At 41.2% G+C, this 18,015-nt stretch overlaps 1 protein-coding gene across 2 annotated transcripts in view; it reads left to right on the top strand.

The window, feature by feature from the left end:
* Positions 1-2,622: 2,622 nt before the first annotated feature.
* Snap25 (synaptosome associated protein 25) overlaps positions 2,623-18,015 on the top strand; it is a 73,168-nt gene continuing 57,775 nt past the window's right edge. For both annotated transcript variants that reach the window (XM_048455425.3, XM_048455427.3), the window contains exon 1: positions 2,623-2,779. The gene's annotated coding sequence lies outside the window, so the exon portion shown is untranslated. The remainder of the gene's footprint in view (positions 2,780-18,015) is intronic.

Genomic DNA, 18,015 nt, shown 5'->3' with positions numbered 1-18,015 from the left:
ATAACTAATTCTTTGTAGAGAGGACTCAGAAACAGCTGAATCATTTCGGAGCAAAGTGTTCTTCACCTTACTTCTCTGTATGTGTCAGACCTTTGTAAACCCGAGTAACTGTCAAGCCTCACCTTGGGAGCTTTTGTTTGTGCTACTTTATTTTAATGAAACAATGGAATCAGTCCTGGGGGAAATCTCACTATGATATTCAAATTATATTAAGGACTATCTTGTCATACATAGCAACGTTTTATTTATCCAGTGTCTCTCGGATTCGGCCTTTGTGTTCCCCAAGCATGAGGAAATGCTCAAGCAGCATCGTTTTCTAAAGAAGCATACAGATAGGAGCCATGCTGTCACCTCATCCTGCAGGGCCTGCGAGATTTTCTGTGATGCCCTGAGTCAGTCTGACTTTTTCCTACTCCGTACTTTTTAAAGATGTCAGTGTGAGGAATCTTCTGTTGAAAATTCAGAACACCAACCAGTTCCCTTTGGTGACTGCCACATCATTTTTGCCTGCAGAATGAGGCTCCTTCAATGACGCAGTTCCTTTTTTTTTTTTAACTTGGAAAATCCCCCGCCTCCACTCTTACACAAACTTTCTGCCTGAATGATTTCTAGTCAGAGGGCAATACCCATTTTTTTTTTCTCTTCATTGCAAGGTGGTTTGATTTTCTCTGGCATGCTGCCTTTTTTCCCCAAGTAATAGCCTAACTGAAAAAAATTACATTCTTAAGCCTATTCCTACTAGCTTTATAATGAAAGTAAGAGCTGAAATGGCAACTGAGTGAACACCACGCAAGTTTTTTTTTCTTTATCATATAGAAATTACAAATGTTGAATGAATAATTAAGTAAGCAAATTGCAGCAGTAACATTTCAGGAATCTGGACTTAATAAAAATTTAAACACCATCATCATCGCAAACATTAACATTTCAAAATATCCTTTGGAACGGGGTATCTTTAAGAAAAAGAGAACTATGCTTCTTTCTGGCGCAATCCCTTTACAAATCTTCCCCTTCCTCCCTCAGCTCTCCCTTTTCTCAACCCGCAATCGCCTACAATTAAAAGCTTTATTACTTAAAGCTTCAAAGCCAGCAAGCTACGGTGTACGAGCGCGTGGCGCGCGCGCGCATGCATATATGTGTGTACGTGTTGTGCGCGCCTTGTGTGGTGTTGTCGAGAAGGGGGCGTTTGCGCGTTGTTTTTCAGACTCAGACCCAGTTTTAAACGCCACCTACCTCCGCCTCCCCCACCACCTCCGCCTCCCTGCTTCCCCCCCTCCCCCCGCCCCAGTCCTCGTCCGCCCCCGCCTGCTCCCGGCAAGAGACAAGGATTTTCCATCGCCCAAGAGGCCATCAAGTTTTAAGATTGCAAGGCACGACTTCTAATCTCATCCTCCGCGGAAAAGTACAAACAGTTCCTCAGCCGAGGTCCCCCACCTCCCACGCGCTCCCCAGCTCTCCCTCCCCGCCTAGAACCCCGACAGCCTCCCCAACACCTGTGAATCATCCAGAAGCTGAACCACCGAACTATTTGCATACCGCCGCCCGCCCTCCCCAGCTCCTGACGCACAGCAAGCGAAAACAGGATTATGTTGTATGGTTATTATTTCTAATCTCTCATCTGACCAGCAGAAGTAAGCATCCTTGCTCATACCCGGCCCTGAGCCACTGAGAGTGCCGGGGTTTGCATTATGAGTGACCCTCCAGAATTCTGTTCAGTCCTAGCCACTTTCCCTCCGGATGTCTGGACATACATGCACCGTCCTCTGGAGGTGTTCTGAGAAACCCGAACATCACACAGGCCCTGACTGCAAATTCAACCGGAAACAGCGTCATCTATTACCCCCTGGGCAAACAACTCTCAACTCCAAGCTCTGAGCCTTGCAAACCCAAGCTGGTAGGGGTTAACTAGCTTCCCTATCCTTTTCCCAGCTCAAGTGCTATCTCGGTGATAATTGCTCTGACGTACTTTAAAAGAAAGTGAGAGCCTTTCCCCAACTGACCATGATTAAATGAGAACTCCAAACCTGCAGTGCTGCTTTGTTACAATAATCACACATTAAAATAGCAACCCCTGTAACCTGATCTCATTAGAAGCTGGTGACGGCGGAGGCGGAGGGGAGGCGGGGGGGAGGGGAAGATGCTTCTCCGGACCGACCTCTTTGGAGAAAATAAATCTTAACCGCAATCTTTCCCGACCACTCACATCCCCAGCCCTCTACTCCTGCCTTCCTCTCCGCTGTCTCTCAACCAAGACAAGTCAGCAGAAGAACGTTTTACAGGTAAATATGTATGTATTTACATTATAATTGTGTATACATCCATATATTCACATATGCATACACACATCAGCAGAGGTATAGGCCATCAGGAAAACAGTCAAAAGAGATATGTGTTTTCCCAAGATCGTGCTAAAATGGAGTCAAAAGAATCGGTCCGTTTAGATGTTTATAAAAAATTGAAATAAAAGGGTTTACTGCAAAACGTTCGGGGAGCTGAGTCAAGCACTCCGTACCTCCCGGCTCCTCCCCTACCGCCCCCAGCCACCTTCCTCCCTCCGCCCCCCCCCAACACACTTCCTCCCCGCCCCTCGAGGAGCCGGCTATTAAAAGCTGCTGACGTCAAAGGAACGGCCATCTTTGATGAGGGCAGAGCTCACGTTGCATTGAAGACGAAACCTCGGGGAGGTCAGGAGCTGTCTTTCCTTCCCTCCCTGCCCGGTGGCTCCTTCACTCTTGTGACCTGCAGGGATCGGCGGACAGCATCTTCTGGAGAAACCAAGGTAAAGAGCCCCCTCTCCAGATCGTGGTCCTGGCCCTGGATGGTCGCATAAACAGAAGGGACCGCAGCTGGTAGCCCAAGTGAGCCTGGACAAATACAAGTGTTGGTGCGCTTAGGGTGCGGTATTCCCTGTGTGCAAGTCTGCCTAGACTCTTGCCTGGGGCTACATAAAAGTATTTTCGAGGGTAGCTATTTGGAGAAGGAATGGATGGGGACACTGCAGATGGGGCGGTGGGAAGAAACAGCGAGGATGTGTGCAGAATAATAACTTACTCTTTTGAAACAGCCGTGGGACCCTCTTCCATCTTGCGATGCAGTTTGGGGATATGTTTAGGTTCTTAGGGTTGTGGGTTTCTTTCTTTTTTTTCTGTAAAACAAAAAGCAAAACACGATCTTGTCGTTCGTTCTGTTGTCCTTAGGGCACTGCTACCCAAGGGAGATAGAAAGCAGGGTGTGGGAGCTGAGGAGGCGAGAGGAGAAAGGGGGAGTTCCCGCCCTGGGCAAGCTGAGCTGCGGCGGCGACAGCAGCCTCCGTGCCCCGCAGACTTGATTTATGCCGCCTGCCCCATGTCAGCTACAAGCGGGCGGGTGGTGATGAGTGGGAGAGCTCCACGGAGGGTTGGCCCGGTGGGCTCGCCTGGAGGACTGTGGTGGCCTAAGCTCAGCACCCTGGACAGGAGCTTCCAAAGCCCGCGTCGGCGCCCTGACCTTTCAGCACCGCGGACAGCGATCAGGCTGCAGCGCCGCATTACCTGCTGCAGAGATGTGCTTGGCCAGGGCTGGAGGCCAAATTTTCTCTTGGAGATCCTGGTCTTACAGAAACTCTTAGCAGAGCTAGCATACTAGATTAAAAGGAAGATAGAAAAATAAATCCTGTCAACAGGGATTTATTTACAGAAAATTGCCTGCCTGCTCTCCTCCTCACCTCCCACGTAGCTTCAGGAAATAATAGACTACTTGTAGAAATCTTCTGTATCTCTCCCTGTGCCTTGTTCTAGACAGAAAATAATCACAGTTCTAAAAACGGTCACTTATCCTCAATATGGCATGAAAATTGTTAATTTTTTGTTTTTAACACAGGGTAGGTATGTCTTGTTGATGTTAGGTAGGCTGAAAGGGTCATATATGAAAATACTGGTACTGTCTGTTTATAGGACAGTTCCCTCCCTATATTTTTGATTTAAAAAATATGGATCATCTGAACTAAGTAGAATCAATTTTAGGAATGAATCCCTCTTATTTCTCTATTTATCCTTAAAACTAGGTATAAACACGCATACACAGCCAAAAGAAATTTTCATCTCTTTGGCCATGGTTTGGAGTTTGTATGTTTCCTATCATCACTGGTTATGGCAGATTGATTGCTTAAGATTTTGACATTAAGTGTGGTCATCCTTGGGAAAACCCAGCCATGTCCTTCAGGGTTATGCAGGTGAAAGGACTGTGGTGCGAGGCTGACTCTGACCCCAAGATTCCCTGCAATTTCTATTATGGCACTGCAGGATTTTGCTGAGGTCATGATAACTATTTTCTTCTCTGAAATAAAGAGACTCTGCATGAGCAAAAATCATTATAAGGATAAATATCTATTTGATTTAGATTTTCATAATTATCATGAAAGCATCAGGACTAAAATACGCTTTCTGCAGTTAGTAAACAAGAGTGATAGCTTCATCTGTAAGGATATATAGCTACAGATATATCCATATATATGTGTGTATATATATGTATATGTATATATATATATCAATGTATTAGAGAAATGCTGGTATGACCCATCTCCCAAAGGTTTTGATTTATGTTTATTTAGTCATAACTCCAGACATCTGTGTTGGAGATACGAAAGTCCCTTGTCTATGTAAAGGGTTCACTTTATCCCCAGCTGGTTATTTCTGGGTTACTTTTCCTTTTCATGAAAAGCCATGTGCTTCCATGTATGTATATGCTGATTATACTACTGTGTGTAGATGTAAATTGCTTCAGTGGGAATTTAACCAAGATTATGGAGCTGCATGGGAGTTTATAACTCGGAAATCTTCAGATATAATAAACAACTCTGTTTTATTGGTGGAAGGTGGAAGCAAAACTATGGACAGGAGTCTATTGAAATGCTCTAACGTTACAGTGCACATCCAGACAGCCCTGCGTAGCTGCGTCAAATGAAAGCCTAATGGTTTCTGACTTATGTGCTTGAACATTAGTAATTACTGTTTGGTTTATTTGCTGGGGGGAGGAGGAAAGGGGTACAGGACTGCGGTAAAGCTGTCAAAGTGTGCAGAGCTGGGAGAAAGAGGTAATGTAGACAATTGTACAGCTAAATATAGACCAGTTAGCTGAGAAAATAAAGGATAATGTAACTGGGACAAAGATTTAATGTTTATTTCATTGTCAATCTTCAGCAGGAAAATAATGTGGTTTTTTCCTCATTTTAAGTTTGAATTTTGAAAATCCAGGGCAATGTGGTGAAAGAGGCAGGAGCAGACGGGTGTGAGGACAAGCCAGGGGACAGTCACGCGACCCTGTGATGGTACCTGCTTGTCTGTTTATTGTTTTCTACATTTAGGCATTCCCAACACAAAATAATTCACAGTTTCTGTCGTCCCTTCATGGTAAAACCTCCCAGGAACTGACCATTTTACTTCCTAAAATATGCACAGCTTCAAGGCAGACTGCCCTTTAATTTGTTAGAAGATGTTCCTAAACTCTGAATGTTAACCCTTGAGTCAAGGTTATCACTTAACAATTGATTGCCCCTCCGGTGACTCCTAGCAACCTTGCAGCAGACGGCCTTCAGGAGAGCATGTTGGCTTTGACCATTAGTAGAAATAAAACAATTTAATCAAGAAATTGAAAGAGGAAACAAAAGAATATTGTGATTTTCAAATGATGCACTATCAATAAACAATGCTTCTTATACTATGAGATTGCTTTACAGTTCTAGAAAGGTAGAAAAATTCATGGTTTTTGGCCTCAGCACTGGATACATTTCTGCAATGTCATCCCTTGCCAGCAGGCACCAACCAAATAGGAAGATATTGATCAATCAGGAAGCACCAGATACATAAATGAACCCCATGTGGGGTATAAAATTTCATGGTTATATGGTTTTTGACCTCAGTAGGGTTAGCATCTAACCATCTTAATAGAAATAGAAAGTAATAAAACATCACATAATACCAGAACGAAAAAGCAGTGAGACATCAGGGAAAATTATGAGACTGTAAGTAATTCATTTCTCAGTAAATAAGACCAATAGGAAGGAATACAGTTTCAGAGGAAGGCAAAATGAAAGCGGACACAGGACTTGAGCTGGCTTTGAAAGGTTAAAGAGAAATTAGAACGATCTGCTAAGTAAACAACTTCAAGTTATGTAAGCGAAGCTATCTTTGTTCAGGGAACCCTGAAAATGTCTGTCCATTTGAACGCAGCAGAGAGCTTCTGCAGAAGAATTTTCTAGAAGAGAATTAGAGCCTTCCATGGAAGGCTTTGAATGCCAAGTTTAGGATTAGACAGTATACTCTAAAGTTGATTTCTGAGCAGAAACTGATATAAATAACAAAGCAACCAGGTCCTGGCTAACATCCAGGGACTGCTGTTGACAGAGTGGTTTAACCCAGAGAAGTAGAGGGAAATGTTAGTTCATCAAGGGCAATTCATTTTTTAAAAAAAATCCTGAATTTAAACTTTATTTACCATCACTCTTTAGGATAGGTATACCTACATGGACGTATAGCCCCTCACCATAAGGAAATTGTAGTTTCCATTTTTCTAGAGCAAATTACTTGAGATGAGCTCATGCCAAGGAAATTAAAAGGTCAGGAACTAGGTGATCCGAGGTCCTAGAATGTACATTTGAATAAAAAAAAAAAAACATGGTATAGAAACCTCTCTCCCTTCCTCTGAGTTTTTCAAATTGGCAAACGCACTGAATGAGGGGCAGGACGGGGAAAATTCTTTACAAAGTGTTTCATGCTGCGTGACAAATAGGACCAGTGTCCAAACCTAGGGCCCGGGGGAGCTGGGATGAGCTGTGGTGGAGGACAGAACAGGTTTCTTTTCCAGCTAAGCTGCTGGTTCTTGTTGGCTCCCGATATCCCAGAGCTAGGTTGAAGTCACAACTACATGCATTCCCCTTTTTAACCTTGTACTTACCACTCTCAAGATGGAACCTCAAAATTCCAAATACTGACAGAAAAATAGCCAACACGTCATCACTGCAGAGGAAGAAACGGCACTTAAAGGTTTTGTTACTTTTCTTCTGACTATAAAATGTGAGATTTCCCTTTTTTGCTGTTTACCAAAACATTGATAGGAAAAATGTGATGGGGGTAATGTTTTGACCTCCAGGTTCACTGCCCAGGGGAAATTGGGGCGGTGGTGGCATTTCAGCTTTAGGAGGAAGTTGTCAAGCTGGGTCCAGAGAACCTTTCTCAGGTAAGAGGAAAGGAAGAAATGAATCACAGTGTCAAGGAAGCAGGTGAGTGGAGAAACTGGTTCAAAGAAATTAGTCTTATGAAAGGAAAGAGGATTCAGAATTGCTATTGTTGGTACGTTGTTGGTATTGCTGTGTTTTCTAATTATCTTTAGTGAGATTGCTGCATTTCTAACTGTGAACAAGTTCAAGTGGATTCTCATTTTAAATGAAGTATACAAACTACAGTCAGATGTGTCAGATGTAATACTAAAGGGCGTTTAGTAAGTCGTGAATTTGATTTGAAAGGACAGAGGTACTAAGGCAGTGACTAATCCAAAGCACTTTGGGGGATGGGGTGGCCTGAGTCACCTCTGCTGCTAATTCGTCAAGTGCTGGTAACAACTTTGTAGCCCAAGTTACTCATATCATTTTGATTTTGTAGGTGAGGTAGTTGAGGTAGAGCCAAGACAAACCAAATGATGTATCAGAGAGCAGAACCAGGAATAAATGTAGGAGCTTGACTGCAGAGACCAGGCTATAAGCCAAATGAACTATTTTACTTCTTGTATTATCTATTTTCCTACAGGTCAAGTGAATCACAGTGAATATGCATTAATTGGTAGAGAGATAGATTGAGAGATTGATTATTTGATTGACATATTGATTGACTGATTGATTGTGTGCTAGGGATTGAACCCAGAGAATTGAGCATGCCAAGCAAGCACCCACACCCTGCACTGCACTGCAGGCCTCTTGCACATAATTATTTTCTCCATCTTTTCCTCCTCATTTGGGTAGCAAGGCATTCCTGTCGGTATGCTGGTTGGGAGCCAGGAGCCCCACTGCTATGCTGAAGCAAGCGTTTATAATTTCCTGTTTCAGAATCAGTCTTTAAAAACTCTCCCGAGCACTATAAAATTTGATCTCCTCACCCACAGACTGTGTTGGTCAGTATAGCTGCCATTCCGATACAGCTGAAATCCCCAAACAATGTGTGTGGGTTTCAGAAGAAAGACTTTCAGCTCCCAGCAATGTTTTGGTCACCAACCTGCCTGCCCAGATCATATGATTCATGTATCCCTGGTTTCATATCCCTTTCTTTATCCCCTGTTATTCCCCCACTGAAACATTATTTGATATTATCTTTCTAGTCAGACAAGGAATCCTGACTTTTGCCTCACAGCTCTGTTCTCCATCGTTGCTGCTTTGAGTGTCAGCCCTTTTTCTTAGATTTATAATCATCTGGTACATACTATATCCTACAGTCTTCCCAGGCATTTTTAATTCCTTTTTAAAATAAATTATTTTTAAATTTTCATTACATGATTCCATTTTGATCAACTCCTGTGTCTTACTTAAGGCAATTTATTGAGCTGTTAATTTCTTACTTTTGTTTTTTCATCTGCCACTTAGAAGAGAGAAGGGATGCCTGTGTAGAATCTCTGAGCTGCTAAGTAATTATTTTTAAAGTAATATTTCTGTATTAACTGAATCATATAATACCTATAACCAGTGCAAAAACTGATCACAGAGGACTGAGGGTATAGCTCAGTAGTTAAACATTTGCTTGACATTTGTGAGGTCCTGGGTTCTAACCCCATCAGACAGAAATTCCCCTATCTCAGCAAAGACTGCTTGATCAACTGCAGCGTTTCTCCATCCAGGTAAAGTGTTACAAGGCAAGAAGAGATCAAGCAGATTGCTTGCTTTTTGTTGTTGTTGTTTATTGCTGACTCACAAACATTAACCTTATCAGCAATTGACCTGTTGTTATAAACAAATCTGCATCCCAGAAGAGACAGGGTAGGGGAGTACTGCTTAACTCTTAGTGTCTCTCCTTTTCGTTCAGTCTGGAGAAAGGGGATTTCGATGCCTCCTTGGGGCTGATGCTCTATGACTGCTCAGCTAAGGTTACAGCTTGCTGTTTGATCAACAAGAAAGGTATATTTGACCCTTTTGCAGTTGTTCTTTCGTCCTGATGATCCCAGGGTAGAGGGATCTGTATATCTGCTGACCCACTTCTTGCCTTCCAAGGTGGTCGGTCCAATTTTGTACTTGAAGAGTAAGGCGATTTTCTTCCAAAGAGACACGGTCCACACTGACCAGCTGGCCTCAGCTTCCCTTTCACTTCTCTTATTCATATGTCGCTGGTTCTAGATTTTTGAACTTGGAAGATGAGGTCCCATGGTCTGCAGACTTGAGTCCGCGGTTTCTGCCTTATATTGGGCAGCTCTGGAGGAAATGAAAGTCTCTCTGATGCCTCCCTGAGGCCAGAGTTCAGTACTGCACTCCTGCCTCCTTTCTGTTTTAGAGAATGCGCTCAGATGAGCTCTGTCTGCCGCCCGACAAGCATGACTGGGTTCCCTTTCTATAGAGAGTGTGGGGCTAAGCCGTTCATCTTCTTTATTTATATTTCTCTGCTGCACAGCCTCAGAGAATATGACTGGGAGATGCAAAAGAGTGAATTTCTAAAATTCCCCTGCAGTCAGTAGAGGTTGCTCTGATGGCTAGCCATAGATAAATCACACTGTGACTTCTTTATTGATAGATGGAAAGCAGAGGGAGATAAATACCAGGAAGCCTGCTGGGAAGAACACCACTAAACTGGGTTCATATGAGGCAGTCCTATCGAATGTTTTTTATTTTAATGAGAAAGTCCATTATAACTTCTTCGTGAGAAGATTTTTACTAGAAATCAAAATCATATTCCTGGTTCATGTTTGAAAAATTCCTGAACATGATAGGCATCTCTGACTTGACTATCCATGCGTTCCCCAAACATCATCAGCGGTTACTATGGCACTTTTGTTCATTCAATCAGCAATATTTTCTGCACAAGCTGCCACTTACCCAGAAAACTCTGTTCTGGCTCTGTAGCTGCAGCAGTAAATAAGTATGTTTCTGCTCTCAATTTGACATGCTGAGGATACCCTATTCAGACAGTAGTATTTTAAGAGATGTATTTCAAATAGGATCTTTTTAAACACAACTTAGAAGCGAACACAGGAGGCTATAAAGATGGCTCAGCTAATAAAGTGCTTGCGTTGCAAGCCCAAGGACCTAAATTCAATCTCCGGAACCCACAGGAGAAACATGAAATGATGATGACACATGCTTGCCATTTCTGTGCTTGGACGACAGAGACAGGAGGGCTAGACCTCACTGGCCAGCTAGTCTATCCTAATTGATGAACTCCAGGCCAATGAGAGACCCTGTCCCAAAGGAAGCAGATGGCATTCCTGAATTCCTGGCATTCCTACACTTGTCCTCTGGCCTCCATACATATGGACCCAAATGCATGAGCACCCATGCGTGCCCAGGCACACGCGCATACACAACACGCACACACACACACACACACTCACATAAAAAATCAGCATATGAAATTGATCTGATAGTAGGTTTCTTGTGCCCACCTACAGTAAGATTACTATATCATGAATGAATATATTAAGAAACATACTTGGTCACCTAGACTAAACAAATAAGTAAGATATGACTTTGTGCAAATTTGTCTTCATTTACTTGGGAGTCAGTAGATGATATATATATCCCTTAAATATAGTTTTGTATTTCAGCATCTGTCTTCATAGGGTTATCTCCCTGTCTGAACCACTTCTTACCATGGAGAAAGAACGAGGCATCAAAAAACATGACACCACCTAGACCAGAAAACTTACTCTCCAATCCGAAATTCATGGAACAATGCAAAAACAAGGTGGCCAGGAGAGAAAATGTAATATTTTTGTAGCTTGGTCCCCTGAAAGCTCCCCATTTTGGGCCATCACTCAGGGATTCAGAATAAAGTAGAATATAGGTTAGCTCCCTAACCCCTACTTTTAGAATTTGACTTGTGTTTATTATTTAACAGTGGTCACACCTCCTTTGAAGGTTTATGGCATGGCTTTATAATTACCTACCTATGCATTTCTTGTCCTTAGTAGAAAATGGAAGCCCTAGAGATCAGAGACTAATGCTCTTGATTCCTTAGTGCTTTGGCTTGTACCAGGTATATAGGAATGAGTGAGTGACTGGGGAAATTACCATTTCCTTTCTGAGAAGTGAATTCCACCCATTTCAGTAGTTCTGCCTTTTATTGACCAAACATTTCAATCAGGAAAAGTGCAATAATTGTTTTGTAGCCCTTTAGGTTGATTCATCCTAAATGTTGGAATAAAATTGTGTCTGAAAGTTGTGCCTTGGCTCACCCCCAACTAGCTACCAAACTACAGCAAACAATTAATATTCTGCTATGCTATTTCATCATCTATGAGCCAAGGGTTAAATCGATAATGGAGAACAGAGAATTCTCAAGAAAAGTAATACTAAAAGCAGAATTATATTGAGATTTAAAGCCATTAGCTAAGAGTGATTTAAGTCACTTTCCTATAATGAAATCATTTAGCATACAAAATGCTTACGTTTAAAGCTCTCTGTCATTTATTAGTATCAAATTGTATTTTTAATCGTTGCCTATACATATGCTGAGCCATTAATTTGTGCCTTTGGCCAGCCCTTGCCTTCAGAACCACACACTGCTTTATTAGGATTGGCATGCTATGGACATGCTATCCATATTGACTTGGCTCTCCATTAAATTTCCTCTAACTTCCAGCAGCCAGCATCTTCTTTCCTAAAAGAGAAAATCTAGACTTTAGCATGCTGTAGCATATCAGCCTAATTTATCGTAGGAAACGCAATGTATGTAACCAACTGAACGACTTTTCCTCCATATTTTCTCATGGATTAAAAACTCATAGACAGTAGCTCTGTACTCTATATTCTGCAGAATGTATAAACAATGACATTCAATGATCACAAAGACAAAAACAAATAATTGACTAAATGCCTGAGAGATACTATACTCAACCCTTGACTTAGGTTAATTCACGTAATCTCTCTGGAAACATTTAGAGTTCTTGTCTTTCTGAATGTAAAGTCCGCATTTTACATTTTCCTCTCTCCCCATGAGTTTTTCACATTTACACATAATCCATTGACACCCTTCTACACAGTGGTTCTCAACCTTCCTAATGCTGTGACTCTTTAATAGAGACCTTTATGTTGTGGCGACCCCCAACAAGCTGGGCAGTGGTGGCACAAGCTTTTAATCCTAGCGCTCAAGAGAGAGAGAGAGAGAGGCAGATCTCTGTGAGTCTGAGGCCAACCTGGTCTACAAGAGCTAGTTCCCGAGGCTGCAGCCAGCTGGACCACTTGAGCTCTATGACCTTGAACAACTCACCTGAACTGAACTGAGCCTTTGTGTTCACACATGTTACAAGAAAGTGAGGGCTGCTAGGAATGCCAGGTGGCCCCAAGGATCTCCTGCTTTGAGTACAGTTACCTCTAGTATGCTGAAAAACAGATCCCTGTGTTCCGTTAGCCAAGGAAGCCACAGTATATTTCCGGAGTTCTTGATTGCAGGTTATTTGAAGAGGATATGCCTCTTCTTCTTTATTGTGTTGTCTGTTTAGAGAACCACCAGGTCATAATATCACACTACTTTTTAGTTTTAGCAGCATGCGCAATAAATTGGGAAGATGTATCAGGAATATTTGATTTTTTTTTATTTAGGGAAGGGTTTTTAAATGCTTTGATAGCATTTCTGCTTTGGGAAGGGCCTCATGATTCTTAGAATAATATTTAGATACACAAAGAGGCTCAGTTTTCACTTAACTAAACACTATCCCCCTCTTGACTTATGCATTTTAAGGTTCCTTGAGGAGGAAAAATAAAATACAAAAGAAATGTTTTGCTGTGTAAAAGGAATGTACTGAAAGCTGCTCAGTGAACAGTCACTGAAACCACATCTGTTGGTAGTGTTTTACCTCAGCTTTGTGCTGAGGAGTATGGGATAGGGTTAGGTTTCTGATCAGATATTTGTGCATGTGTGTGTTTTTGTATGTGCATAGAATATGCAAGCAAAAACATGTAAATACAGAGTCTCTCTTTAGCCTAACTTGGTACTTAACTCTTACATGTATTCAAAACATTTAGCTTCATCTATAAGCTAATATACATAAAATGGACATAGGCAAGTCTTATGAACAGCCCACTATCCCAAGCTTGCCTGCACACAAGATCTCTGTCTAACATGGAGACATTTTCCGAAGATATTGTGTACAGCAATGACCTCCAGTCTGCTTTGGGGAGAAGTTCTGCAGATCTAAGCCTGTAAGGCAAATGATCATGCAGAGAAAAAGTTTTGAAGCCCCCTATTCTGTCCACATTACTACTGGATGATAGTTGTCATAGCCCTATCAGTTGTAGTTAGTTTTATATTTAATCTCTATAGCAACATACGGAGTGGTAGATTCTATTTTCCACACTTACATAGGAGAGTGTTTGGTCAAGATATTTTAAGGTGTTAATTGCCACTCTCCTCTGCATGAAGGGCCTTATACCAAGATAAGGGGTAGAGACTAAAGCACCTGGCATTTTGTTTGAGCTAAATTTGGGGAGAGGGAGTGGTTATAGCCAAAGTCGGGTTACCAGACTTCATCCTCCTTTCCAGTGTTAGAACCTGTGAAGACAGAGGGATGCAGAAATTTGTGAAGTCAGACGGAGAACCTAGGACCCCTTAGGTCTGACCCTTCAGAGGAGCAGAACCTGCCTCGATGTGCTTACAATCTTGAGACATAGAAAATTCAACTTGGCTGGGGACATGCTGATCTTAGAGAAGAAATCAAGTAGAAGACTGTGTTATGATGGCCTCTGCCTGTTTCCTCTCTCACAAAGCAGTATAATGGTGGTGGAAGGGGCAAACAAAGGGTGTAGGCACTGCTGAAGGCCATTTTCTCAATATCAGTCATGCAAAAAAGTGGAGATTCCTATTTTGTGAGACAAGATGAGAATTGATGAGCCCTTATTAGGAAGAAAACTATTTCCTCCAGTATCTACTTCTGACTTAGTATAAAGATGCTGTTGTCGGGCACAATGAATTTTTTTTTTTTAAAAAAAGGAAGATAGGTATCTGGCTACAGGATGAGGACAAGGTTCAGAGGTGTGAGTTAGGGAGGGGAGGGGTCAATGGACAATTGTTTCTTGTAACAAAGGCTCTATCCATTCTATTCCATCTAGTATTCCAGAATCCTTCTCTTGAAGTTGGCCAAAATTTAGTATCTCAGGAGTCCTGTTTCTCCATCTACAGTCTTACTTGCAGCCTTTGTAGGATACAAGAAAGCAAAGATGTCCCATGTATGACAGCTAAAGCAATGCCTGCTTGTCCCTGCCCCTGTTGCCTCCACAAGAAATGGCCTGCTCCCACTTAGGATCTACAAGTTTTTGTTTTCTACCCTGGGCCAGAACATTAATGGCCCTTGGAAAAAGGATCCTCATACTTCATATTTCTCTTCTTTTTTTTGCCTTCTCTTGTTTAGACTCATAGACTTGAAGATGTGGCATAGACCTATAAAACAGTATTTTTAGAAAGGAAGAAATCCCATGGTCCAGACATAACTCCTCACCATGGTGGCTAGCAAGTGCTGAAGCCAGTGCGGCTACTGGCTAAACCTCAGGGCCTCTTTACTCCTGGCAACTCTACCCCATCTCTTCCAGATTTTTACTCTTGGCCTTGTTCTTTCTTCTGATGAGAATCTCCTTACCTGTTCTTACTTCAGAGATCTTTGGTCTCAGATAATGAACAACCTCAAAACTAGATAGAAAATCTGCTATGGTTTGAACTATCAAACAAAAATTCATGAATAGTTGGTTTTTTTAATTAAATGGCCATTTGAGTGTTGCATATGGTTTTTAAAAAACAGCTGTGAATTGTCTTTGATAAAAAATATTTATTAGTTTAAATTTTTTAAGTTAATGTTGAACTGTCAAATCACAGAGGAAAAAAAAAAGAGAAGATAATTCAAAGAACCAAATGAGCAATACTCTCCCCAAATAAATGATCTCTTCTCCCACCTCCTTCTATGTCTTTCTCTAACTCTCCCCATCTGTCTCTACTACTTTCTGTACATTTAATACAATTTCTGTACATTAATACATAATGCAATTATGGCATGTTTAAGTACTCTCAGTGGACATACTATGGGCAGGGGATTGCCATTGTTGCTTGGACTCTATGTTCCAGATTCTCTTGGGATTCCTGTGATTGACCCAACTTGGACCAGGTGTCCAATCAAATAGGAAGGTATGTAGTGTCATGGAAATGTATTACAAGCTAGAGCTACACAGATCAGTTTAGGGATGGAGCCAGTTTCACTTCAAATTCTATGGAGTTGGTGGGTGAGGTTGCTCAAACCTGTATCCCCAGTGTCCAGAAGAATCCTATTTCAGTGATAAATAATAAAATCCCATATTTTGTAAAACACAGACACATATATGCCACCCCCCAAAATATTAGGTTGGATATAACATCTTCTGCTTTAGAGGAAAGAAATTGTATTAGGAAACTTAACAAAATCAGAAACAAGCACCTTTTACATCCTCTTGAATTCATACATTCATGGTTCTATAGTACAATCCTTCCTTATAATTTTTTTTTAATAATTGTTGCTCCTTCGATACATTTCAGGTACAGTTCCAAGCAATGGGAATAAACAGAGAACACAGCACTATAATAAAAGCTACTTTCCAGTAGAGAACAATTGATAATGTTGTGAACAAAATAATACAGGACAGGGGATAGTCTAATAGCACCACAAGGTATAATGGTGGTTTAGGAAGAGTAAAGACAGGATTATCAGAGAGGTGACCCTTAGCACCTAAGCAAAGACGAAATCATCTCAGGGCTCAGTGATGAAGCAGTCCCTTTGGCATCTGATTCCATCACTGACCACCAGCAAAACCAAACTAGACTGTGATCTCAACAATATAGGTTCATCTTCCCATTGCCATCTCATCTTTCTCCGAGATTCCAAGACCAATGATACCTATTGTTACAGGCACAGGAAGAAAATAATTATAAAATCTCTATGTCCCATAGTGGCAGGGGAAAGAGATAATCTGGACCTTGGTCCCAGTCTTTCTTCCTCAGGCTCATTTTGTTTCTTACTATGACTATACTATGGACCCAGAAATACTGACAGATGAGTTGGGACAATATGGCATCTATAAGCTGAAGTACTCTGATTAATACAAAACCTAAAAGCTTTGCACTGAAGATTGAATTAGGTGGCATGTTTTCTGTTATGCCTAACCCTCACATTTAGAATTCTTGCTATATTCATTAATATATGGGCATCAGGAAGGCATACATGGTACAGTGGGAAAAGATGCTACTATGTGCCCCAATCAGCCATGATAGTTAGATATGTTAAAATTTCCTTAGACACAAAAGGGGGAGGGAAAGAGATAACTTCTGTCCTGTCTCTGCATCCACTAATTATAACTTGTTTCTCAGTCACCGAAGGGGACTAAGGTAAAGTTGAGTCATCTCTGGCCCAATGGGAAGGTAAACATTAAGAGTTAGCATTTAATTGGATGATGGAATACAGGAATGTACAACGATCAGAAAAGAGAAAAAAACTGAGCCTAAATGTGCACTTAGAGTACCACATGGACTGCACCCACAAGCTGAGCTTTAAATTCATGTCCTCATTTCACTTGCTCTAGTCTCTTTTTGCTCTGATACTCTAGGAGTCTAGTCTGCCTTCTTCCCTTCCTCCCTCCCTCCTTTACTCCCTCCCTCCCTTCCTTCTTTCCTTCCTTCTTTCTGTCCTTCCTTCTTTTCTTTTTTAACTAAACATTAGTCTCATTCTGTTTAAAATTAACAATTGTTTCAACTTTTTATGTATTATCAAAGTGGAAGTTAGCTCTCCACCTCAAGACTTGAAATCAGCGTGAGGTAGACCTTTCATGTTCCCAATTGGTATCCTCCCAATTGACTAAAAACTCTGACCCTGTAAATCAGAGCTGGCCTCTTGATGAAATGGAGAAGGCCCCTTTTTATCATTGTTGGCATACTTCTTTTGGATTTGACTGGCTGGTGATGCAAATGAACTACATCCTCTATAAACAGACTTGAAGTTTATCAGTTCACTTGCCAAACAATTACACTAGTTCAGCATGTATCCATTTAATGATAGTTGCGTCTTTTTACTAACATGTTTTTCTGCTGTGATCTAATTGTTTAACTTCATGTAAGCTCTGTAAAGAAAGATGATAGAGACCCATAACTACCTTGTGAGTTTAACAGTTGGTGCATAAGAAATTTGACTGTCCCCAAAAGATTACATATGTAATCAACACCAGAGCTTATTTGTGGATGCAGATTGACCAGATGTCCTATTCCTCTATCTTATTCCTATTCTGTAAATAGAAATAATTGATTCATCAGTTTGATAAATACACATTTATTTTATTTGGCCAATAATATATTTTCAAACTCTTTAATTTGAGTATCTGAAAGTAGTTTATTTCCTTTCTAATGAATACTTTTTATCTTTTAGTTTTGTCTAGTACATACAGTCTTTGTATCATCTCAGGCCTGTAGATGTGAACTTGCTTCTATTCCTAACCAAAATTATGAAATTCTTTGGCTTCCATGGTGTTCCCAAATCAGGAATGACTAGGATTTTTGGATTTCCTTTTTCTTGTGAATTTTTTCATAAATTATATCATTACCCTGAGAAACAAGGTTGAGCAAGTAACCTGCACTAAGTAGACCACCGTATTTTTATCTGAAAAGAATTGCAAAGGACTTATCTTTTTGTCCTTTTCCACTGGCAGTGTGGTAAAGTCTATGGGTCTCTTTTCAGTGTTATATTTTTTGATAAAGCACAGCATATAAGGTTGCTGTCTTAGGGTTTTTATTGCTGTGAAGAGACACCATGATCATGGCAACTCATAAATGAAAACATTTCATTGGA

The sequence above is a fragment of the Myodes glareolus genome, chromosome 10, assembly GCF_982192425.1.
Source record: "Myodes glareolus chromosome 10, mMyoGla1.1, whole genome shotgun sequence".
Taxonomy (NCBI): domain Eukaryota; kingdom Metazoa; phylum Chordata; class Mammalia; order Rodentia; family Cricetidae; genus Myodes; species Myodes glareolus.
Note: the sequence above shows the minus strand (reverse complement) of the source record. Positions and strands in the feature narration are given on the sequence as shown.